This window comes from Lynx canadensis, chromosome D4 (assembly GCF_007474595.2).
Source record: "Lynx canadensis isolate LIC74 chromosome D4, mLynCan4.pri.v2, whole genome shotgun sequence".
Classification (NCBI taxonomy): domain Eukaryota; kingdom Metazoa; phylum Chordata; class Mammalia; order Carnivora; family Felidae; genus Lynx; species Lynx canadensis.
In genome coordinates this window covers 71,515,177-71,539,583 of record NC_044315.2, presented here as the reverse complement: position 1 = coordinate 71,539,583, position 24,407 = coordinate 71,515,177, and the positions used below count along the sequence as shown (strand labels likewise).

The 24,407-nt window shown below is 40.1% G+C and overlaps 1 protein-coding gene across 1 annotated transcript in view; it reads left to right on the top strand.

Moving 5' to 3' along the window:
• LPAR1 (lysophosphatidic acid receptor 1) overlaps positions 1-24,407 on the top strand; it is a 317,053-nt gene that overhangs the window by 9,595 nt on the left and 283,051 nt on the right. The window contains exons 2-4 of the mRNA XM_030293259.2: positions 7,190-7,280; positions 10,474-10,636; positions 22,551-22,634. The gene's annotated coding sequence lies outside the window, so the exon portion shown is untranslated. The remainder of the gene's footprint in view (positions 1-7,189; positions 7,281-10,473; positions 10,637-22,550; positions 22,635-24,407) is intronic.

Below are 24,407 nucleotides of genomic sequence, written 5' to 3'. Positions count from 1 at the left end.
ATTTTCAGGAGAGACTTCAGAGAGAAGATGATATCTGAACTAAGTCTTAAATAAGTAAGTAAGTAAATAAATAAATAAATACATAAACCAATATTTTTTCCAAGAAGACAAGGAAGCACAGAGAAATTCTAAGCAGAGGAAACTACATGGAAAAGCACAGAGATATGAAATAGAGTGGCGTGGGCCATAAGGAGAGGTCAGTGGGGTGAACAGGAGTTGCATCACTAAGAGCTTTGGGGGTCTTGCTAACAAGTTTGGATTTAATATTTTTGAGAATGGGGAGAAATTGAAGGGTATCAGTCAGAGGTGTGATCTTTTTTGTTCCTTAGAAGGCACCTGGGGATTTCAGCTCAGGTCATGACCTCACAGTTGTGAGATAGTGTTGGGCTCTGCACTGGACAGGGAGCATACTTAAGATTCTCTCTCTTCCTCTCCTTCTGCCCCTCCCCAGCTCACACACATTCTCTCTCTCTTTTAAAAAAAAAAGATAAAGAAATGTAGATTGACAGCAAGCAAGGCAGGAGGCATGGAGAGAAGCCATGAAGATGTCTAAATCAGAGAAGATGGATGCAGGCATTATCACATGGGGTGGAGAGCAAAGACAGACTTTAAAATATTTAGGAGATAAATTTGACATGAATTTATTTTTGTATTTTTGGTATTGGTATTTTTGGTATTGGAAGTGAGGAAGAGAAAGGAATCAAGGGTTACTTCCTGCTTCTGGATTGGGAAACTCAGTGACTTTTGTGGCCATACACATAGAGAGAGGTGCTACAGGAATAAAAACCTTGCAATAGGATTCCAGATTAAGCTGCTCTAATAGAGACAAAACATAATTGCTTAAAAAAAGATAAAGTTTACTTTTCTCTCCTGTAAATATCAGCATCTGACTTTGGCTCAGGTCATGATCTCACAGTTCATGAGTTCGACCCCTGCATCAGGCTCTCCACAGATGGTCTAGTGAACTCAAAACTTTTGGAGATCTAGTCTCCTTCTCTCTTGTTGCTCTGTCATTTTCAGCATGTGGCTTCTATGTCAAGATCTAAGATGTCTGGGCCATCTTTGGCCATTGTGGATACATATTGTGCACATACCTTCCCTTCAAGGGCGTGATTCAGAAGCTGAACTTGTCATTTTTGCTTACATCCATTCTGCTCATATCCATTGAGCAGTCTGAATCACAGGGCCATAGCTAGATGTGAAGAAGGCTGGAAAAAGTCTTAGGTTGGGCAGCTCTGTGCCAGTTAAAATTGTGTTCTATTATTTTTTTTTGAACTTTGTGTATGTATGTATATATGTATGTATGAATGAAATCTCTACACCCAGCACAGGACTCTAAACTAACAACTCTGAGATCAAGGGTCATTTGCTTTTCCAACTGAGTCAGCCAGGCGTCCTGGTTGTATTCTATTATTAAAGGAATAAGGGGAGAGTGGATAGTGAACTACCAGCAGTGCTTGCTGTATGCATGTTGATTTTCAAGTGGAAATGTCCAGTCTAGACTTGGCATATATAGGCGCAGATTAGAAATGGGGTCTGAGCTAAAGGTAAGGAATTTGCATTTAAGGCAAAGGAAAGGAATTTGCATTCTTCCCCAGTGGCAGAGACTGCAGATTCTCTTCAAGTAACCATTCTCCTTATCTTCCTATTAGTAATAGGGGTTTTAGAAGAGCAAGTGGCTGCTTTGTTGGAAACTGGTTATTAGCTTCTTTTGCAGATAGATGTTGTCATGTGATGAAGGAATGGACTTTTTAAAAAATTGTTTTTGTATTTTTTTAATATGAAATTTATTGTCAAATTTGTTTCCGTACAACACCCAGTGCTCATCCCGACAGGTGCCCTCCCCAGTATCCATCACCCACTTTCCCCTCCCTCCCACCCCCCCCCCCCATCAACCCTCAGTTTATTCTCAGTTTTTAAGAGTCTCTTATAGTTTGGCTCCCTCCCTAACTTTTTTTTTTCCCTTCCCCTCCCCCATGGTCTTCTGTTAAGTTTCTCAGGATCCACATAAGAGTGAAAACATATGGTATCTGTCTTTCTCTGTATGACTTATTTCACTTAGCATAACACTCTCCAGTTCCATCCACGTTGCTACAAAAGGCCATATTTCATTCTTTCTCATTGCCAAGTAGTATTCCATTGTATATATAAACCACATCTTCTTTATCCATTTGTCAGTTGATGGACATTTAGGCTCTTTCTATAATTTGGCTGTTGTTGAAAGTGCTGCTATAAACATTGGGGTACAAGTGCCCCTATGCATCAGTACTCCTGTATCCCTAGGGTAAGTTCCTAGCAGTGCTATTTCTGGGTCATAGGGTAGATCTATTTTTAATTTTTTGAGGAACCTCCACACTGTTTTCCAGAGCAGCTGCACCAATTTGCATTCCCACCAACAGTGCAAGTGGGTTCCCATTTCTCCACATCATCTCCAGCATCTATAATTCTCCTGACTTGTTCATTTTAGCCACTCTGACTGGGATGAGGTGATATTTCAGTGTGGTTTTTATTTGTATTTCCCTGATGTGGGGTGAGGTTGAGCATCTTTTCATGTGCCTGTTGGCCATCTGGATATCTTCTTTAGAGAAGTGTCTATTCATGTTTTCTGCCCATTTCTTCACTGGATTATTTGTTTTTCAGGTATGGACTTTGGTGAGTTCTTTATAGATTTTGGATACTAGCCCTTTGTCTGATATGTCATTTGCAAATATCTTTTCCCATTCTGTCAGTTGCCTTTTAGTTTTGTTGATTGTTTCCTTTGCAGTGCAGAAGCTTTTTATCTTGATGAGGTCCCAATAGTTCATTTTTGCTTTTAATTCCCTTGCCTTTAGAGATGTGTCAAGTAAGAAATTTCTGTGGCTGAGGTCAGAGAGTTTTTTTCCTGCTTTCTCCTCTAGGGTTTTGATGGTTTCCTGTCTCACATTCAGGTCCTTTATCCATTTTGAGTTTATTTTTGTGAATGGTGTAAGAAAGTGGTCTAGTTTCATTCTTCTGCATGTTGCTGTCCAGTTCTCCCAGCACCATTTGTTAAAGAGACTGCTTTTTTTCCATTGGATATTCTTTCCTACTTTGTCAAAGATTAGTTAGCCATACTTTTGTGGGTCCAATTCTGGAATCTCTATTCTATTCCATTGGTCTATGCGTCTGTTTTTGTGCCAATACCATGCTGTCTTGATGATTACAGCTTTGTAGTAGAGGCTAAAGTCTGGGATTGTGATGCCTCCCGCTTTGGTCTTCTTCTTCAATATTACTTTGGCTCTTTGGGGTCTTTTGTGGTTCCATACAAATTTTAGGATTGCTTGTTCTAGCTTCGAGAAGAATGCTGGTGCAATTTTGATTGGGATTGCATTGAATGTGTAGATAGCTTTGGGTAGTATTGACATTTTAACAATATTTATTCTTCCAATCCATAAGCATGGAATGTTTTTCCTGGAATGGACTTTTTTTAATGAAAAAAAATTTTTTTGAGTTTTCTTATATCTTAAATGCAACAGGAAGAGAGAACCTGAGTTGACATGCTGGAGCAATAGGGGAGGACAGAATGTTGACAACTCAAGGCAACATAATTTGGTCTGATGCCTCCAGCTTTCATGTTTAAATTACTTTTCTTCAACTGTTTTAGTTCTTTTCCAACCACCAGACTCAGAGAGCCTTAAATTCACAGGGTTACATAATTCCCATGTAACCAGGAGCAGCACCCTTTTGAATAAAAACATTCTTTAATGTTCACTGTCATTTACATTTAATTATTTTAGGGAAATAATTCTAGCCTTCTTTTCCTTCTGCCTTGTACTATAGTTATGTATGAAATTGTGACAGTTTTCACCGTTGAACTTAGAGTCCTTAGACCCATATCAACTTTACTCATTTTTGTACCTTTATGCCTGTCATGCTGTAGGTTCTGTAGAAATATATCTTGAGGTGAAGACACTACTGCTGGCCCAACCAGCTGGTCAGAGCAGCAGCTCTCCTATCTCGCCTTCTCCTTCTTCCATCTCCATTGCTATCATGTTTATTTGTTGGAAAAGGCAAAATGGAGGCATTTAAAAGACTAAGAGAACAGATGGGGTGCCTGGGTGGCTCAGTCTGCTAAGTGGCTGACTTTAGCTCAGGTCGTGATCTCACAGTTCATGAGTTCGAACCCCGCGTCGGACTCTCCACTGACAATGCAGAGCCTGCTTGGGATTCTCTCTCTCCCCCTTTCTCTCTGCCCCTCCCCCTCTCCTGCTCACTCACTCTCTCTGTCTCTCTTAAATAAATAAAATTAAAAATTAAGAAGATATTATTTAAAAAGATCAAGAGAGCAGAAAGCCGCTTTAGAAATTGTTTGAGTCCACAGGAGGGAAGCATAACAGGAGATGAGATAATGGGTTTGATACACTGCGTAGTAAGTGTAATAAACTCCAAGCTGGGCAGACAGCAAGGGTGCTCTATGTGGGTTAATTGGTGCCCTGCCTACACTCAAGAGGAAAATAAATTTTCAACCACATCAAAGTCTTCTCCAGAAGAAAAAATGCTCATTAAAAATGCCACTTCCAGGAACCCTGGCAGCCAGACAATAGGAAGTCTGAAAAATCACCTCTGTTTGCCCTGCTGCTCCCTCAAACCTTGAACTATTGCCTTGAGAAGAACAAAGAAAGTATGTAGGTAATATATTTAAATTCAGCTTCTTAGAAAGTGGAGTGATTTCACCAGAGTTGGCTTCGATCCGTTTGAGGCCTCCCAAAGCCTCAAGATTTATTACTAGGAACATGTAAAAATTCACCCTTGGATACACACACACACCTCCATCCCATTCTTATGAAATGCTTACAGCTTAGGACATGGGTGCATGCAAGGTCATACCACTTGCGGGGAGGTAAAATGCTGAGAAAAAGCAGATTGGTTTCTATATTTAATCCTGATAGAAAATTCCGTGGTTCGTGGATTATTTGACTATCTCCCTCATTTATCCTAAGGTTGTGGGTCATTGTAAGATCTCTGAAGGCAGGGACCATATTTTATTACCTTTAAAACCTTTTTATTTTGGGATAGTTTCAGATATGTGGAAAAGTTGCAGATATTATAGATAATTCCCATATATCCTTTACCTAGTTTCTTCCAATGTTGTAACTATGGTACACTTTTTATTTAAAATTTTTTTTAATGTTTATTTATCTTTGAGACAGAGCTTGAGTGGGGGAGGGACAGAGAGAGAGAGGGAGACACAGAATCTGAAGCAGGCTCAGATTCGTGGGGCTCAAACTTGTAAAACGCGAGATCATGACCTGAGCTGAAGTCACTTAACTGAGCCACCCAGACGCCCCAATGGTACATTTTTTAAAACTAGGAAAGTAACGTAGCACAATACTACTAACTAAAATAGAGACTTCTTCCAGATTATATCAATTTTACCACTAATGTCCTTGCACTATTTCATAATTCAATTTAGGATGCAGATTACTTTTAGATCTTACTCACTTTTATTTTCTGGCATGCAGGGCAGTGCCTGATACGTGCTCAGTATGTGTTTGCTGAGAGACCAAACTGGAGAAAACAACTAGAATTTAACAGTCAGATACTTAGGAGGGGGCCCAAATTGGGAACCATGGAGGTATCTGTTGCACAGAATTTAGGTTGGGGGCATCTGGGTGGTTCAGTCAGTTAAGCATCTGACTCTGGATTTCAGTTCAGGTCATGATCTCATGGTTCATGAGTTTAAGCCCTGTGTCAGGCTCTGTGCTGACATTGTGGAGCCTGCTTGGGATTCTCTCTCTCGCACTCTCTCTCCACCGCTCCCCTGATTGCATGTTCTCTTTCTCTCTCAAAATAAAAAAATAATCTTAAAAAAAAAAGGAATTTAGGTTGGGGGATGGTTAAGCAGTGGACCCTGGCATGGCAGCTGGTGAGTCATGGCAGACATGTGTTTTGAAAGCATCAGTAGAATGGTGGGGGCAGCAGACAACTTCAGTGGGCTGAGGAGTGAGTGGGGGTGGGACAGTGAGTGTAGAGAGCTTTTTAAGGAGTTTGTTCATGAAAGCGAGGGCAGAAAAAGCTCAGTGATGGGGAGAGAGAAGGGTCATGAGAGAGTTTTAAGAAGGGGAATGGTGAGCTGGCTTGTAATCAGAGAACGAGAAACTTGTTACCTAAGGTAACGCCCAGGAAATAGCCAAGGGAAATATGATTTGGAGTCTCGGTGGAAAAGCCATCCTTTGGAAAGGAGAAGAATAGCTTCCTTCCATAGAACCAGGAAGAAAGGTGGGGATATGTGGCTGAATGTCATGCGTGTACTAGCCCAGTTTCCCTCTCTTCTTTCTCATTTGGTTTAATGTCTTCTAATATTCAAAGAGAAGTGGAAATACCAACCTTGGATAGGGAAGGAAGCGGAACACATTGTAATAGAGGCTCTTAGAGACGGATAAATACTGTTGGAGTATCTGCTATGGGGTAAGGAAAATGAAAACAACTCAGAGTGGAAAAAAAGTATGATAAAGCATCACTGAGGGCCCAGAGATCATCAGGCTATAACATTTTGGGTCTGGAGCTAATGATACATTGGTGCCACTCTTAGGCAACCAGACTCCCCTGAGGATACACTAGCTTTTTAAAATTCACTTTTCCATTTCCTTTCATATTGTTACATCATTGGACAAATTATTTACTTTGTTCTAAAATTCTAAAAGTAACAGACTGTATTGAACTAATAATGAATAACTTTTGTTTTGTATTGTGGTTTCACGGAGTAAACTGTCATAATCACAAGGGATTTTTCTACTTTGTTTATAGTAAATAATTCTAGCAGTATTCTTTTTTTTTAAGAGCGGTTTTTTTAAGTTTATTTATTTTGAGAGAGAGAGCAGAGGAGGGGCAGAGAGAGAGAGAGCGAGAGAGAGAGAATCCCAAGTAGGCTCCATGCTGTCAGCATGGAGCCCGATGTGGGGCTCGAACCTACGAACCATAAGATCATGACCTGAGCCAAAACCAAGAGCCAGATGCTTAACCAACTGAACTACCCAGGTCCCTCTAGCAGTGTTTGTTCTAATAAAAGCAATAACTGAATCAGAATTTCCTGATCTCTTCTTATGTTATAGCACTTTGTAGCAGACGTTTTACATATATCTACAAGACATCTCAGTTTCAATGCGGGAACTGAGTCTTGGAGAGATTCATTCTTCTGACAAATATTGACTAAGAGCTCTTTATGTGTCAGGTTCATTTGAGGCTATTGGGATACATCAGTGAATGAACTAGACAAAGGCCCCTGACCTGTGAAGTCACATTTTAGCAGAAGGTATAAGTGGGTAAATATCTTACTTTGGGCTGCTATAATAGAATACCATGGACTGGGTTGTTTAAAACAACAGAAATTTATTTCTCATAGTTTTAGAGGCTGGAAGTACAAGATAAAGGCACTAGCAGATTTGACATCCGGGGAGAGCCTGCTTCCTGGTCCATATACAGCTGTCTTTTCACTGTGTCCTCACAAGACTGAAGGGGTGAGGGGCTTTCCCTCTGGACGAACTCTCCGGGGTCTCTTTTATGAGGGTACTAATCCCATTCATGAAAGCCCCACCCTCATGACCTAATCATCTCCCAAAGGCCCTACTTCCAAATATCATCACATTGGGCACTAGATTTCAACATACAAATTTTGGGGGGACATGAGCACTGAGTCAATAGCAGTAAGTGATTTGCTTAAATTCACACAGATAATAAGTAGTTGCAGAGACCGTTACTAACTTTTTAACTGCCTTGTGCCCATTTCACCTTTTTTGGTTAATTTTTTGGGGAAAATTTGCTACTTTTCCTATTTGATACAGTTTTGTAGTACTGTTAGTCAAAGTGTCCTCTTATTAAGACTAGACAGGGGCGCCTGGGTGGCGCAGTCGGTTGGGCGTCCGACTTCAGCCAGGTCACGATCTCGCGGTCCGTGAGTTCGAGCCCCGCGTCAGGCTCTGGGCTGATGGCTCAGAGCCTGGAGCCTGTTTCCGATTCTGTGTCTCCCTCTCTCTCTGCCCCTCCCCCGTTCATGCTCTGTCTCTCTGTGTCCCCAAAAAATAAATAAACGTTGAAAAAAAAAATTTAAAGACTAGACATATAACTAGTCTTGACTAGGCTGGTTGACTAGGCCAATTGGATGCTTTTTTCCCCCATAAATGTGAATCCTGTATAAAGAAACGAAGTACTGAGAATCACTGAGACTTGTCCGTCCTTCTGGTTTCCCAAAGACTTTTCTGAAATGAGATTCCCTGACGTGTCTATAGTTTTTGTCTTTTCCAAGTCTGTTTGCCAGCCTTCCCTTCAATTCTGAGAGCTTCATCATAATGTTGCTTCATCATCATCATCATCATCATCATCATCATATTTGCTTAAGTTAGTTATTTTCTGTTGCTTACCATCGAGGAACCTACATTTGTCTGATTTCAGAATCTATTCCTTTAGTGCACTAAAATTTCACTTAGCATACATTCCACAACACATGAGAATTCCTGAGACATTGTTCCAGGGATTTTTTTTGTTGTTCCTACACATATTCTGATTTGAAAAATTTCTGTATCTAGACAAAGTGAGACACTGAACCATCTGTGTCTCTTGATATGGAGTATGACTTAGAAAGGATGATCCCTGCTTTATTTCTCTTGGGGATATGTAGCAAGATGGACAGAATACCAAATTAACTTTTGCTCAGTTGGCCCTCCTATCATTGTGAAGTACTTTGAGGGTTTGCAGTTGTCTTGTGACAACTACATGTGCTTCCTTTGACATTATTCTAGTCCCATAGGTCCAGTCAACAGTTCCTACCAACTCTGGAGACATACACTGCTAGAGTCTTATATTGGCTGGCCCTGGCTGTCAGTATTTAGCAGATGTTATAGGTACAGGAGGAATAACTGGTGCTGCTGTCATTTGCAGGGGTCATCTGTATTGGTGGAAACATAGAAATGCTGTTCCTAGCCTCCCTGCAGGGCTGTAGCATTGTACAAACACTAGGGTACCACTCACATGGTAAGCATCACAAATGGCACTCCCAGGGGCAAACAAAGAAGTGTCTCTGACTCCTGGTGTGGAATTGGCTTCTTGCCTGTTTCTTCCTACTTGGTGTATACTCCTGGATGCTGGCCCAGACTTCTTTCTTAGAACTCTTAGGATTGAGAGCTGTTTCCTTAGGCCTTTGCTAGGAGTTTCAGATTCAGAACTTAGCTTCACCCTCTGGGTGTCTTTTTCTCAGATGTTTTACATAAGAATTAATTCCTGCATATGCTCTGTGTGTGCAGAGACTCTCACTACTTGCTCGCCTGCCTCTTCTAGCTTTCTCTATAGAGTGCCACTAAAGAACCAGTTCTAGCACTTAACAGCTTTCTGTAGTATAAGAGCAGTCCCATTCCTCAAATTGGCAGAGCTCAGTGCAAAGATACAAATGAGTGCCCGCATATTATGATGACTAAATATTTATAAGTTATACTTTAGGCTAACACATTGTTACATAAAATATCTTCTATTCACCTGCCTTGACTTATATATCTTCATAATGACTTAGAAGGTCAAGTTTCTTGGACTTCTAAGAGTTCCACATCTGAAAGTGGCAGCCTGGGGGAACCTGCACTCCCAGTCCACAGGTTAGATCTTCTCTTCTCTCCCCTCCCCTCCCCTCCCCTTGTCTCTTCTTTTCCAACCTTTCCTCCCCTCTCTTCCCCTCACTCCCCTTCCCCCCCCCCACCCCTCTCCTCAATGTGGCTCTGTGGATCATGTGCATGTGTGTAGGTAGGCTAACCTACAGGTAGAAGTGCCATCCACCTCACAAACAGGCATCTCTTGGCCCCTCTTTGACTGTAGGGACATTCTTTTCATTGGTATGGTCTGCTCTTAGGAGGAAGGGCCCAGAGAAAAGGCCTGCTCTGGCTCTGAAAATGACTCAGGGTAATTTTGGCAAAGGATTCAGTGGTCCAGGTGCAAGAAGCATGGTTTTGAGGGAGAAATGTAGGCTGTGGGTGACCATGAACCCTTGGCTCTAGGCAAGCCTTGGTCTATGAGAAAGAACATGGTCACAGAAGGCCAGGGATTCTCTTCCCAAATTTAAGGGTTTAAAGGTAGAGGATTGAGCCAGTCTCATTCTAATTTTTTTTTTTCAACGTTTATTTATTTTTTTGGGGGACAGAGAGAGACAGAGCATGAATGGGGGAGGGGCAGAGAGAGAGGGAGACACAGAATCGGAAACAGGCTCCAGGCTCTGAGCCATCAGCCCAGACCCTGACGCGGGGCTCGAACTCACGGACCGCGAGATCGTGACCTGGCTGAAGTTGGACGCTTAACCGACTGTGCCACCCAGGCGCCCCTGAGCCTGTCTCATTCTACTATAGTGCTGGTCGTGTATGCCAGTTCAGCCATGCTCTTTCTTCATAGGGAGCATTTGGGGCAGTAAGTAGGTAATAGTTCTCTACATGTTTAAGATGGTGAAAAAAAAGTAATATATGATGTTTCTGACCTGCTTCTTAGAAAGCAATGAACATGGAAGGACTCTCATTGTCTCTGGTTCTTCGGGCACATATGTGACATGACAAGTTGTTTCTGAATAGCGCTATGGACTAAAAAGGCAAGCATGAATGAGAACTCAAATATCACATACATGGAAGAAAGCTTCATGCAACCCAAAACATCAGTGAGTATTTCACTCTGAATTCCATGCAAGAATTAATGACAAGTTGCCTTCCAGCCACTCTGTCTTTTTTCCATTCAGCAAACATTGAACACCTATTCTGTTTTGAATTCTGACTGGATGGCTAGAGAGAAAGGAGGTAAAATTTGAGCTGTACCTTGAGGGATAAGTAGGTTATTACTGGATGAGCAAATTGGAAGATGTCATTCAGGGGCAGGTTTCCTAATCTGTAATGTGGAGATAATAATAGTGGTTATCTTATAGGGATTTTATGAAGATTAAAAGAGTAATAAAGGAAAGACACATAGATCATAGCTCATACTCAATAAACATTCATTATCCCTATTATTTTTTCTGGGGAGAACAACAAGACACAGATAACTTGCTTAAGACACTGGGAGAAGGTTTTTGCATAAGGATAGTTTACACAAGAGGAGTGACAGGAGATTGGTTTGATGAACTAATTGAAACTATACTGAATTACCCAACAGAGTTCAAATATTGTTTGATAGGCAAGGGGACTCACTGATTGGATCAAGGGGAATCTTGAGAGGCCTGACATGGTGAGACTGACCATTTTAGAAAATTCACTCTTATGGTGTCATAGAGGATGATTTGGAAGAGACTCGAAACAGGATGATCTGTAGTAATTCAGATAACAAAGGAGAAGGACTTGCATTAGGCTGAGGTTGCAGGATAGATAAGAGAGGTCAAATGTGTCAGTGAAGTTAGTGGTGCTTGGTGCAAAGGGTTAGGAGAGCAAAGTGACAAGGATACTTGAAGGTTTCTGGCTACTGTGGTAGCATGGATGGAGAGACTGTTGGTTGAGTTAGGGGATGAAAAACTAGAGAAAGATTTTGGGGGTTTGGGGAAACCTAGAATTTGAGACATAGCTGTCTGGCAGAGACATCTAGTTGGCCATTGGTCACAGAGAGATCAGGTGGAAATACAAATGTGGAGTCTTCTTCACTTGTGTGATAGCTGAGGTCATGGGCAATGATCAGATATGTCAGTGATATTACGGAGCGAGAGAAAGGAGGCCTAAAAATATTCAGTAGAGAGGATAGGAGGAGGAGCAACAAAGGAAGGAGTGAAGGAATAATGAGAACGAGAAGCGATGGTGCGGAAAGCGTTACCGGAGCTGCAAGGAAGTGGGGTTAAGGTTGGCGAGTGCAAAGATAAGATGCTAAAATAAGGTAGAGGTTGAAAGGTGGCCATCGGGTTTGCCAGTTGGGAGGTCATTAGTGATCCTAGTGGGGCTGAGAATTGAATAGGTGGCAACAAGAGGAAACAGCCAGTCAGATCTTGTTCTTGTGAATTTTGGGGACATTTTTGTTTGTTTGCCAGATTTGAGTGAATATGATATTACTTTTATAAAAACAAAAATAAAACCACATATATATATATTTGTGCATGTATATATTTATATATTTGTTTCTCATAGAGATTATGGAAAGATAATACTTTGTGGTTAGTCATGTTTGCCTTAAGATAATGGGAATGAAAGGGTGGAGGAGAAGGATAAGTGATATTTTCTTCATAAAATTTGTGTGTCTTCAGTGTTCATGAGTATTTATGTTGTAATAAAAATATTTAAAATATGACATTGACTAATGGTTGACAACTTGAAAAATTAGATTTGTGCCTACCCAAAACTAAGGTGAGTATTAGTAATAATAGTAAGAAATAAAACACTGAGCATAAATAAGCCACCCAGGAAAATAGGATGAATATGCCTCAAAGCTCTGAAGTGTAGCTCTAAGCTTGGAAAAAGTAAAGCAGAAAGTCTTGTATCTTTATTATGCAGAGTCAGGCACATGTAGGCTGTTATCAGATGGGTGAGGGCTTCCAGAAACTTCTGGTACAGTATTTCTGCAACCTCTCTGTTTTCTCTCTCTCCTTTGAAAGTTGATCAGGCAGGAGAGTGTGAGAAGTGACCCCTGAGTGTGCTTCCTGTGTGTCAGATTTTAGTACAAGAGAGCAATTGTCTTTTCTAATTGGACTCACCCTCCTTGAGAACCAAGAGTCTTTTTGTTCTGCTTTGTTTTTTGTTTTGTCTTGCAGAGTGCCAGGTTGGTCTTGCTTCCTCTCTGAACCTCGAAGCATTTAAAAATAAAATGACTGTACTTATAATCTTCTCGACTATCCAAACTTCCTTGACTCGAAAATGTTAAAACTCTCACTTCACCAAAACACCTCAATCCACTTAAAAATTTTTTATTTATTTTTTAAGATTTACCTCCAAGTTAGTTAGCATATAGTGCAACAATGATTTCAGGAGTAGATTCCTTAATGTCCTTACCCATTTAGCCCATCCCCACTCCCACAACCCCCTCAGCAACCCTCTGTTCTCTAAAGTCTCTTATGTTTTGTCCCCCTCCCTGTTTTTATATTATTTTTGCTTCCCTTCCCTTATGTTCATCTGTTTCATATCTTAAAGTCCTCATGTGAGTAAAGTCATATGATATTTGTCTTTCTCTGACTAAGCTCGCTTAGCATAATACCCTCCAGTTCCATCCAAGTAGTTGCAAATGGCAAGATTTCATTCTTTTTGATTGCTGAGTAATACTCCATTGTATGTATATACCACATCTTCTTTATTCATTCATCCGTCTATTGACATTTGGGCTCTTTCCATCCTTTGGCTATTGTTGATGGTGCTGCTATAAACATTGGAGTGCATGTGCCCCTTCGAAACAGCACACCTGTATCCCTTGGATAAATACCTGGTAGTGCAATTGCTGGGTCGTAGGGCACCTCAATCCACTTTTGAGGAGTTCCTAACAAAGAGGTTATGACTTAGGATGAGCTTTTCCAGTTTTCAGATCAAACCAGTCATTTATCCTGGTCTCTGAATCATGCTAAAGAAGAACTTCCAAAACATTTTAAAAAGCAGAGAAACCAGACCCTATGATTTTCAAAGCTTAGAGTCCAAAGCATTCACAGAGGGAGCAAGACTCAGAAGGACCTCCCAAGATACCTTCTCTGTGTATCATTTAATAGTGACATAGGAAGAATAAAGCTTTAGTAAAATAGGTTTCTTACCTGTTTTGACTCTTTGAGCACCACCTCTTGGTTCTAAGAGTCAAGCAGTGTCCGAGTACTTTGCAGTATATGATAATTTTTATGGGACTTTTTGAGGATGACATAATTTGTCAAGAGTCCACATGCTGAAATAAGCACATTGCTCTAAATTGGGCACATCCACATCTAACTACGTGTAAAACATTATTAAATGGGATTCTCATATCAGTTCAAGTTTTCCATGCTTAGTACATGGCGATATCCCTTGGAAGTTGAATAATTTGGTTCTGATCCAGCCTAGCATCTGAAATTGTGTTTCTTCATGTCTGCATTAGAATGTCCTTTGCTTGTTTCACGTGTCACATCAGGATTTGCACACAGTTCTTAGGTTTGCATCTATGAACCTTCAAAATTTACTTTCTGTACAGAGTTTTGATTCTCTACAGTTTTTCCAGTAAAATGCTCATCATATGCTTGATGTTAACTTTGGGGGTAGGTGTTAGTCTGTTTGCTGAATCTAAAGGTCTGAGGTTCTTGGTGCTCCATCCTGTTTTTAATTCTCTCTGCTGGGAGTTTTCAGTCCAACAGTCTACAATAGCATTTCTGAACCCTGGATTCCCCTTAGAATCTCTTGGGGGATCTGTTAAATATAGATTATGATTAATCTATAGGGGTGAGACTTGAACATCAGTGTATTTTCTAAAGTCATTTTATTTAAAAAATGGTTTTTAATGTTTGTTTATTTTTTTTAATTTTTTTTTTAACGTTTATTTATTTTTGAGACAGAGAGAGACAGAGCATGAACAGGGGAGGGGCAGAGAGAGAGGGAGACACAGAATCTGAAACAGGCTCCAGGCTCTGAGCTGTCAGCACAGAGCCCGACGTGGGGCTTGAACTCACGGACCGCGAGATCATGACCTGAGCTGAAGTCGGCCACCCAACCGACTGAGCCACCCAGGCGCCCCTAATGTTTGTTTATTTTTGAGAGAGAGAGAGAGAGAGAGAGAGAGAGCGCGCGCGCGCGCGCGCGCGCGCGCGCGAGTGCGAGTGGGGGAGGGGCAGAGAGAGAGGGAGACACAGAATCTGAAACAGGCTCCAGGCTCTGAGCTGTCAGCACAGAGCCTGACACAGGGCTCGAACTCACGAACTGTGAGGTCATGACTTGAGCTGAAGTTGGATGCTTAATCACTTAACAGACTGAGACACCCAGGCGCCCCTAAAGTGATTTTAATGTACAGCCTGGTTTGAGAAATATTACTCTAGAGTTAAAAGGGGACATTTTTATGCTATTTCTTTAGGAATTTACTTCCTTGTTGGATGCCAAAAGTAATTAATCATCTGATTCTATAATGCAATGATACTTCCTGTGTGGCTCTATTAAATATCTCCCTAGCAGCAGTAGCTTGTGAATATGGCTCTTTCAGCATTTCACCTTCAATATTATGTAGGCTGGTAGCTATCATTATTAGTATAGGAGAGCGTTCTCCAAGACTTGGGCTTCTGGTTGCAGTTACTTGTAAGTTGACTTTCATAGGGTGTGTGGGCATCTGTCATCAATATTAAGTTGGAGAAGGACTAATAGACTTTTCTTTTTATTCTAGGTCTGGATTTTCTATGATATGGTTTAAATCTACAGGGTTTCTCAGAGATGCCAGGTTCTCTTTTTTTCTATTTCTCTGATCCCTACATGCAAGGATTTGAAGGTGCCATATCATCTACTATCTTCATACACAGTGATAGGTTGAAGCTTTCTGGAATAATGCCTGATTCACACTGTCCTGTAGGGGAGGCTAGCTTGGGTCGTACTATCTCTTTCTCCTAGCTGTTGTGTATAGAGCCAGTGGTTGAATTCTGAGGGACAATGCCCTATTTGAGACTGAGAAGCATGTACAAGATTGGCCATAAGAGCAAGAAGCTGGCATGAGGCTAGATTTAAAGGCCTACACAGTTCAACCTTGAACCCAACTCTGCGACCATCCAGAGTTTAATGAACTAGGGAAAATGACAAGTACGTAGATCTCAATGAGTGAATGTGACGTAGCTCTGAAGAATTCTGGAGATAGAGGTCGGTGATTCTAACTACTTTTTTTTGTATTGTTAGGTTAGGTATCTCTGTGGGGAATACTATTTACTGGTGGCTGAGATGGGATAGACACTAAAGTAAACATTCTCAGGGTTATTTTGTTTGAATGGTTTGCTACATTCCAAAAGTATTGATATTGTTTGTGCAAGCATCAATTTTGTCTCTGCCTCAGTTGTAATGGATTTCAAATTAATATAGTGAAAATGATGTTTTAGTGAAGTTTATAAGGCTCACAGTTTGTGACCCTTGTGAATTGAAGACCATTAATTCCTTCATTTCTTCACTCAGCAAACATTTATTGGGTGCCTGTCATATGCTAAGTTTAGAATATAAAATTTATAGAACTCATCTTTACCACTTAAAAAATCTTTAGTGACATATAATTCATACACTGTAAAATTCACCCATTAAAAGTATACCGTATACTTGATTTGCCCATTCTGGACATTTGCCCATACATCTGCCTATTCTGGACATTTGATATAAATGGAATCATAATAAATGGTCTTTTATGTCTGGTCTCTTTCACTTAGCATAATGTTTTCAAGGTTCATTCATGTTGTAGTATGTATCAGTACTTCATTACTTTTTATTGCCAACTTCCATTCTATTTTATTGATATATTGCACTTTATTATCATTTGTTAACGGACATCTGGATTCTTTCTACTTTTTGGCTATTATAAATAAAGCTGCTGTGAACATTCATGTACAAAGTTCTTCTGGGTATATAGCAAGGAGTGGAATTGCTGCGTCATATGTTAACTCAAAGTTTAACTTTACGTTGAAAAACTACCAAACTTTTCCAAAGTGACTGCATTACTTTATATTCCTATCAGCAATGAATGAGGGTTCTAATTTCTTTACATCCTTGCCAACTCTTGTTATCTGTTTTCTTGATTGTAGACATCCTAGATTTTGCTACTTTTACTGACCTCAGGTGTATGGTGTTTACAATCTTTTGGGTTTTCACAGTTGGGGTTTACAGATAATAGTATGGAAAATTATCTACTTTTAAATTGTGTTTTTCCAAGGACAGTTTCATCGTGGGCTGTTTTAGTCTTTAAAAAAAATAAAATGCGGTATGAGAATTTTTGCAGCAAAACAAGGTGGACTATGTGAGATCTATCAACTCTGAATGAACCCCATGAGTGAAAATTAATTCATACAGGAACAAGAGACCTCTGGCCCAGCCAACTCTCAGCATTCTGAGAACCAGGGCTGTTCAGTGAGGCATGAGCCAGATCCTTGCGGTTGTTTGTCTGATCCCCATGGGAGAATACAGGAGGTCAACACAGCCTCTCACAGGCTTTCTCTTCAAAAATGAAAAGTGTGATTGGCAGAAGTGAGGAAAAGCGCCAGGATTGAGAGCCGGTCTGGCTCCCGATTCTAAAACTGAATAATGACCTCTGGATTAGGACATGAGAACAAGAGAGCTCTGTATTGCGAGTGTTGGACATAAAGGGGCATGTTCTGTCCTGGCTGGCAATCTTGTACTGCAGGTAATATCTGGAGGCAGGAATGGGAGACAAACCTTCCAACCGCGGTGGCTGCTTACTGTCTGCCTGCCCAGAATCACACTGACAGTAGAGTTCCAATCCCGCCAGGCCTCACATTCTCACCAGCTGTGGCCACCCCTCAAAATATAAACTCTTCTTGTCACCTGATCATTCATTTACATTCTTGCATTCTGATGGTGTTGTGTAAGTGCTCTTGCTTGACCCAAGTTCACACTATTCCTTTCCCTTTCCCACACCTTACCTGTGCTATCTTCGGTCTCTTTTCTGAAGGATCCTCCCACCTCCTGCTTTAACTGAAATCAGGCTCTCACTTGAGGACATACCGCTTTCCCCACAGCCCTTGTGAGTGGAGGCTATAGAGCCTCATCTAAGTTTCAGGTACTACACAGAACAATGGTCTCCCCGATCCCTCTGCACCATTCCCATTCCTCTCTTGGTTCCATTGGAAATTTTCCCTTTGGTGAAGTTCATCCTACCCAGCTAAGCCCCCCTCTAATTCCAGACGGCCGACGTTGCCCATGACTGCTCCTCCCCCTGTCCATGTATGTGATCCTTGGCTCAGTCCTTACAGTGTCTGAGTAAATACCATGCCACGACAATGTTCCAGAACCCTATCTTCAAAGTTCTTTGACATTTTAAACTCTAACAACTCTCAGGCACCCACTTCTGGAATTATACCTTACCTCCCCCATCACACAAGGTGTGCTGATCTCTTAAATCTTATATTCCAACAACCCACTGTCTGTCATAATCTCCTATTCAGCCTGCTCCCTCTCTTGCATGTTCTATGCCTGTTCTCTCACCTCATTGTGGACCTACTTTCTCTCAACCAAAAATCTAGAATAGTGGGAAAAGTGAGGCTTTGGTTCCACTTTGCTGGTTTTAAGCCTACGTTTATTGTTCGTTAGCTGTCTTTATTTTTCTTATCTCTTAGTTATTTAGAATTCCTTTTTGAGTTATTTTCAGGGAAGATCAGTTTGGGGCCTTTGCATACCTGATTTATTTTTTATTGCGTTTTCTCCAAAAAACTCAGAAAAACATTGTTGCAAAGCACTTATTGTTGTGGGTCAGTATCTGGGGCCAGACTGAGTTTTCTTTGTTGTGTCTAGCAATAGACTGTGGTAGTTAGTGTTTTCCCCATCCAGTTCTTCTGGTTCCTTTGGGAAAATCCACATGGTTCTGTTGAGTCTGTTAATAATGACGCCATGCAGGCTCCTTCCCCACTCCCCCTCCCCACATAATACAGGCTGGCTGATTAGGCAGAGTGGTATAATCACTAGAGATAGTGATTTCTTCTCAAATGGGATCCTGACTCAACCAGAACTCAATCAAAACTCGCTGGGGATTGATATAAGGAACTGAGAAATAATTGTTTCTGCTAGGTTTGGTAAGTGAGCAATGTGAGTCAGAGCTGGTAGCTCTATCTACCTATCTATCTATCTGTATACCTACCTACTTACCTACCTACCTACGGGTGCATCATCGACCTACCTACCTACTTATCTATTATCCATCTACCTACCTACCTGCCTATCTATAGATATAATTACATATCTACCTATGTATAATATTTCTATATAGATATAATAAATATATTTATAGATAGATGATAAGAAAGGTAGGTAGCTACCAGTAATCTTCATAACCCCAGACTCACATGCTTCCTTACCAAATCTAGCAGAAACAATGATTTCCCCTAACTTCTTATACAGATGTATCTAAATAGGTATGTAGATAGATACAGATATCAATGGATAGATATAGAGGCAGAGAGATTGAGAGAATGAATATGAATATGAAGGTAGGCAGAGGCACATAGAACTGCAAAATGGAAAGAGAAGGAGAGCCTGAAACCAAATTTGTCCTGAACTTCCCAGAACTTCCCAGAATACATGAATCAAACTTTTTTTTTTTTTTTTTTTTTTTTGCTTAAGCTGATTTCTTGTCTTTAATCTGAGTTTCTTTCGCTTATACTTGAGGGACTTTTAACAAGTAGTAATGAATCCACTTTTTCTCTGAATATTTGTAGGATTTTTTTCTCACCCACGAAGTTCAAAAATGCCTGAAGAATATGGTTAAGTGGAGGTATCTCCTTAGTATCTTTGCCTGAATCTGTAAAAAAAAAAAAAAAAAGCCGTTTCTTTTATATCTCTTAATACTTTTGTTCTGTTTGTTCTTGTCTCTGTATGTTGAGTGTATTTAAGACCAATGATCCGTATTTGTCATTTCTTGACATTTCAACCTGTTGATCTTTTTCTCTGTAGCCTGGGAAAACTTCCAGTGTTGTGATTTTCAACATTGTATGTTCTGGTCTTCACCTCTCAGGAGGCAGGAGATTTTGCCTCCTGTTGTATTGTTTTCCCCTCTACATTATTACTGTTACAAACTTCAGGTTTATTTTAAAATTTCCATCTATTTCTCAGCCTCTGCCTTTAAGTCTGTAATTTTAACGAGTCTATATTTTCTCAAATTTCTGGAAAGTACCAAGAAATTCACCTCACTTTTTTTTTCCTGTTACATGTCTTTTTCAAATGCATATGCTTCCTCTGCAGAATATTTTCATAATCATAGGCTCATATATTTTATAGACTCCTTTTTTCTTCTATTTATATCTTCGTGAATAAAGTGAGGTCTATTTGCCTTTGGTGTTTACCTGTTTAAACAAGATGGCTGAGTTATCTTCGGATCTCCTCCCTGTATGTCTGATTACTATTAAAATAATAATAATAATAGCTAAAACAATATTATTTTTAGATTTTAAGCTGGAAGACTGACTGGCATATATTTACATTGCTGGCAGATTAAGATGTGTGGAGAAGGAGCAGAATCCTGAACTATCACATGGGCAAGAATTTAGTTCTTCTTTTGAAGCTGTTGTACTGGATGCTAACTGTTCGTGTGTGGCCCTCCATGTGGCATGGCTTTATCTGTCCTCCATTCTTGTCCTGCTGACCAATGCCTCAAAATGAAACCTTGCCTCACTAGGGAGAAAGCAGTACTGTTTCAGAGGAGTCTTGCTACAGTGTCTGGAATAACAGCGTGCTGTTGGGATCTCCTTGAACAGCTTCTTTGGAATGGTACTGATCCATGGCTACAAATACAATTCTAGGGAGTGTTTTCCTTATGTTCACTGCTACCCTCCTCCCAGCCCTTGCTCCTCCTCCACATTGGCTGGTGTTAGTAGGGTTCTGCTAGGATGTTGTCTGCTCGCTTTTTTTCTCATTAGCAGATCATAAGTGTTGTCTCTCCATCTGGTTTTATTAGAACCATTCAGAGGCCATACAAAACATCCTTCTCAATTTTTAGCACAGATGCAAGTTTTCTCCCATTTTTATCACCCTTTTCCCGTTTTAATGGGGTCTGGGAGGGGGGAAGAGGAAAGTTGGGCCCAGTTTCTCCAACTATCTCTTCAGTCTGTCCCTTTTATTCCACCCCATTGCTACTGTTTTATCTTGTATCCCATCATGTCTAACTCTGTGTGTGTGTGTGTGTGTGTGTGTGTGTGTGTGTGTGTGTGTTTACAAGAGTCCCCTCCTGCATCTTTCTACCTCTTTTTTCAGGACTGCTCTTTTGGTGTTGACACCCAGTTGATTAGTGGCTTCACTCCAGGAGATATTTTGTTGTATTAGAGTTGTGTTTAGTTTCACATAATCAAAACAACTCTACTGTAGCTGAAGCAGAAAACAAGAAGACCAGAGGTGGTCAGTCTAGGACTGGTTGGGTGACTCAACAATGCCATCAGATGCAGGCTCCTTCTGCCCTCCTGCCCTTCCATTTCTGTGAGGTCTGTTGCACCTCCAGGCTGGGCCTGGGTTCCAGGAAGGAGAAAGGTGGAGAGGAAGACGCAGCACCAAGAGACTTCTACTTCCATTTCTTTGGCTGGGAGTTGGCTCGTTGCCACTCATACCTGACCAGAGGCAGGGAAATTGAATCTTTATCTTTTACAGACTCTATGGCAGAGGCAGGTGAGGAGGAAGGGAGTTAGAAAAGCAGGGAGGTCGATTAAATTCTGGTGTCTGCCACCTTCTTTGTTGCCAATATCTGTTGGTCAGAGGAAACTCTCGCAGCCCAGCACAGTCCTGGCCTCAGAATATTGTTTTTATACAGAGGGGAGAAAATTGGTTGGAGGGAGTATAGCTCTAAGTGGGTATTTTTTTTTCTGCATCTACCACCTCCAGACTTCTGTTTCTCTAAATTAGGGAATATTAGTATTTCCCCTCAAATTCTGTCTGCTTTATTATACCACACTGCACACTTAGTCAAGGAGAACAGTGATATATGGATTCAATGGTTGTTGAGATTTGCACTATGAGGCTGGAACTTTTCCTTGGATTTTACATGGATTAGTTTTAATGATCGTGCTTTCTTTTTTAAAAACAAATATAGTCTGCTTTCTTGATGGGAGATTTGTAAACATGTATGTATGTCACCAGCTTTCCCAAAGGTGTCCCTGTCTTTTTGTTTTTGTTTTTTGTATTTTTGGGTTTTTTTGGATGAAGGCAATTTTGTGGCCCCAGATCTTCAGGGCTCTTGCTTCCTTTATTTCTAGTAGCCCAGTCGGGCCTATTTATTTCTTTTCTTTCCTTTATTGGGTATGGCCTGGCCGCTCCTTGGCATTTTGGATCACTCTAGACATTAAATGACTTTTTCCATTTCTTTTGTGTGTCTCAGTGGCCACAGCAGGTTCAGAGCTGCAGCCAGCTGTGCAGAAGGTCAGAGAATGCTAATGGGACATTTAGCACCAAGCAATCCTGCTTGCCTTTCTGTGGAAAACAAGACTGAATTGACAGAGGAGGAAATGCAATTCTAATTTAATGTAGAAGACAGTCCCAAGTTAGGACTGCCCGTTATATTAGTCATTGACAGATATAATTAAATATATTACTTCACAAGAAATAATGAGGGAGTGGGAGATCATTATGGTGTGTGTCACCAGACACATTCCGTACCAAGTACTTCTTTTGTAACATTGAAGATAGATTTAGATTGTGCTTAATAAACATACAGTAATTTGTGCACGTTAGAATTATGTTGAAATTTGAATTTTGGGAATAAAAGTGTGATTTGGGGATGTATGCTAGTACAATTATAATTCGAAAGACTTTTAAGCTATATACCTATGGAAACATCTCTCCTTCTAAATGTTATTCTGCATTCTCACTCTCCCCCTGAGGCAGCTGGATCAATTGGAGAAATCAGGTAATTTGGAGTTAGAAGTCCTGGATCATTTACTAAATATGTCATTTCAGAGAAATCACTTGGTTCTTGACTCTCTGTTTTGTCACCTATAGGATGGTGATAGTGGCATATTTCAGAGTTGTTGGAAGTATCACACAGCAGGATGTACTTTGTAAATAGCAAAGTCTTACATACATGTAAGTATCTACTCTTTTGCAAACTGGTTTTTCATGTAACAGTTACAACACGCTTTTTAATTGGATGGATGGTATTCCATTTGTATGAATGAGTCATATAAGTGGTTTAGGTTTGTTTTGTATATCCATCTGTCTATCTGCCTGCCTATCTATCTATCTATCTATCTATCTATCTATCTATCTTCCATCCCTATATATACATATGCTCTCTTAGAAACTTTTGAATATACAATACAGTATCAACTTTAGTCATCTCTCTGTAACTATGGGTGCAGTTTATTGTTGCTGCTGCTGCTTGTTTTAAATACATATACGGTATTTTATGTGTTATTCCAATTCATTGTAATGATCACTTATTGTTTGTACAATTGTGAAAAACTGTTCTGTGGTAAAACCTCACTCCCAAATTCTGCAATGCAAAAATTCTACAAATAAGATAAGATGGCAAAAGATCGACTGTCAATGTCTTTTTACAGCATATATGGCAAGTAGGCTAATTTTCTTAATACATGAAGAGCTTTTAAATAAATCAACAAAAAAGTTGAAAACCCTAATATAATTTGGGTGAAGAACATGAATCAGCAGTTTATGGAAAAAAAATACAAATGGCATATATGTGAAAAGATGCTCATTTCTTTTAGTTAAAGAAATGAATTTAGATTCAGAGTGCTTTTTTTCACTTATCAGATTGGCAAAGAGGAAGAAATTTGAAAATGTTAAACATATTTGAAATTGTAGGAAAATAGAAATGCTTTATGGGCATATAAATTGGTGTGAATTTTTAGCAGTCAATTTTGCAATATTTTAAAACATTTCAATGCAAATTTTGGCCCATCATTTTCACTTCTAGGATTTTATCTTATACAAATAACTGGTGAATATAAAAAGATGGCATAAGGGTGTTCATGGTGACATTTTGCGTATCGATGTGTCAGCTAAACAAATAACCAAACTGTAAACTACCTGCATAGCCTGTATATCTCTCACTGTAGTACTGTTCAAATTATGTATATTCATAAAGTGAAATTTTATATAGCAACTAGAAAATGGACTGATCTCTATGTACTCATTTGAAAAGAAATTCCTGATATGCTGATGACTGAGAAAAGCAAGATCAGACTTGCTTTTCATGCTTTAAAAATTTTTTTTAATTTTTTAAAATTTTTTGGAAGACTGCAGGCAGGGGAGGGGCAGAGAGAGGGGAACAGAGGATCTGAAGCAGACTCTGCACTAACAGTGGTGAGCTGGATGTGGGGCTTGAATTCATGAACCCTGAGATCATGACCTGAGCTGAAGTTTGACACTCAACCAACTGAGCCACGCAGGCTCAGCCCCAAGATTTGTTTTTTATGCTTTTATGCACTTATGTCATATGTATGCAATCAAGTAGAAAAAAAATGTGATTGCTTATGCAGAGACAACTTCTGGAAGAATATATAAGAAATTGTTGAAGGGGTTCAACTGTATGGTGATGGACGGGAACTAGATTTGTGGCAGATCACTTTGTAGTGTGTACAGATGTTGAACTGTAAAGCTGTGTGCCTGAAAATTACAAAATTAAAAAAAATTGTTGACAGTGATTTTTTCTGGGAATTAGATTCAAGTAAGCAAAAGGAGAGGGGAGGAGTTTACTTTTCACTCACTTTCTGTACCTTTGGAATTCTTCCTCCCAAGTTTTATTATGAAAAAATTTACATTTTCAAAGTTTGTTTATTTTGAGAGAGAGAAAGAGAGAGAGCATGAGTAGGGGAGGGGCAGAGAGAAAGAAGAGAG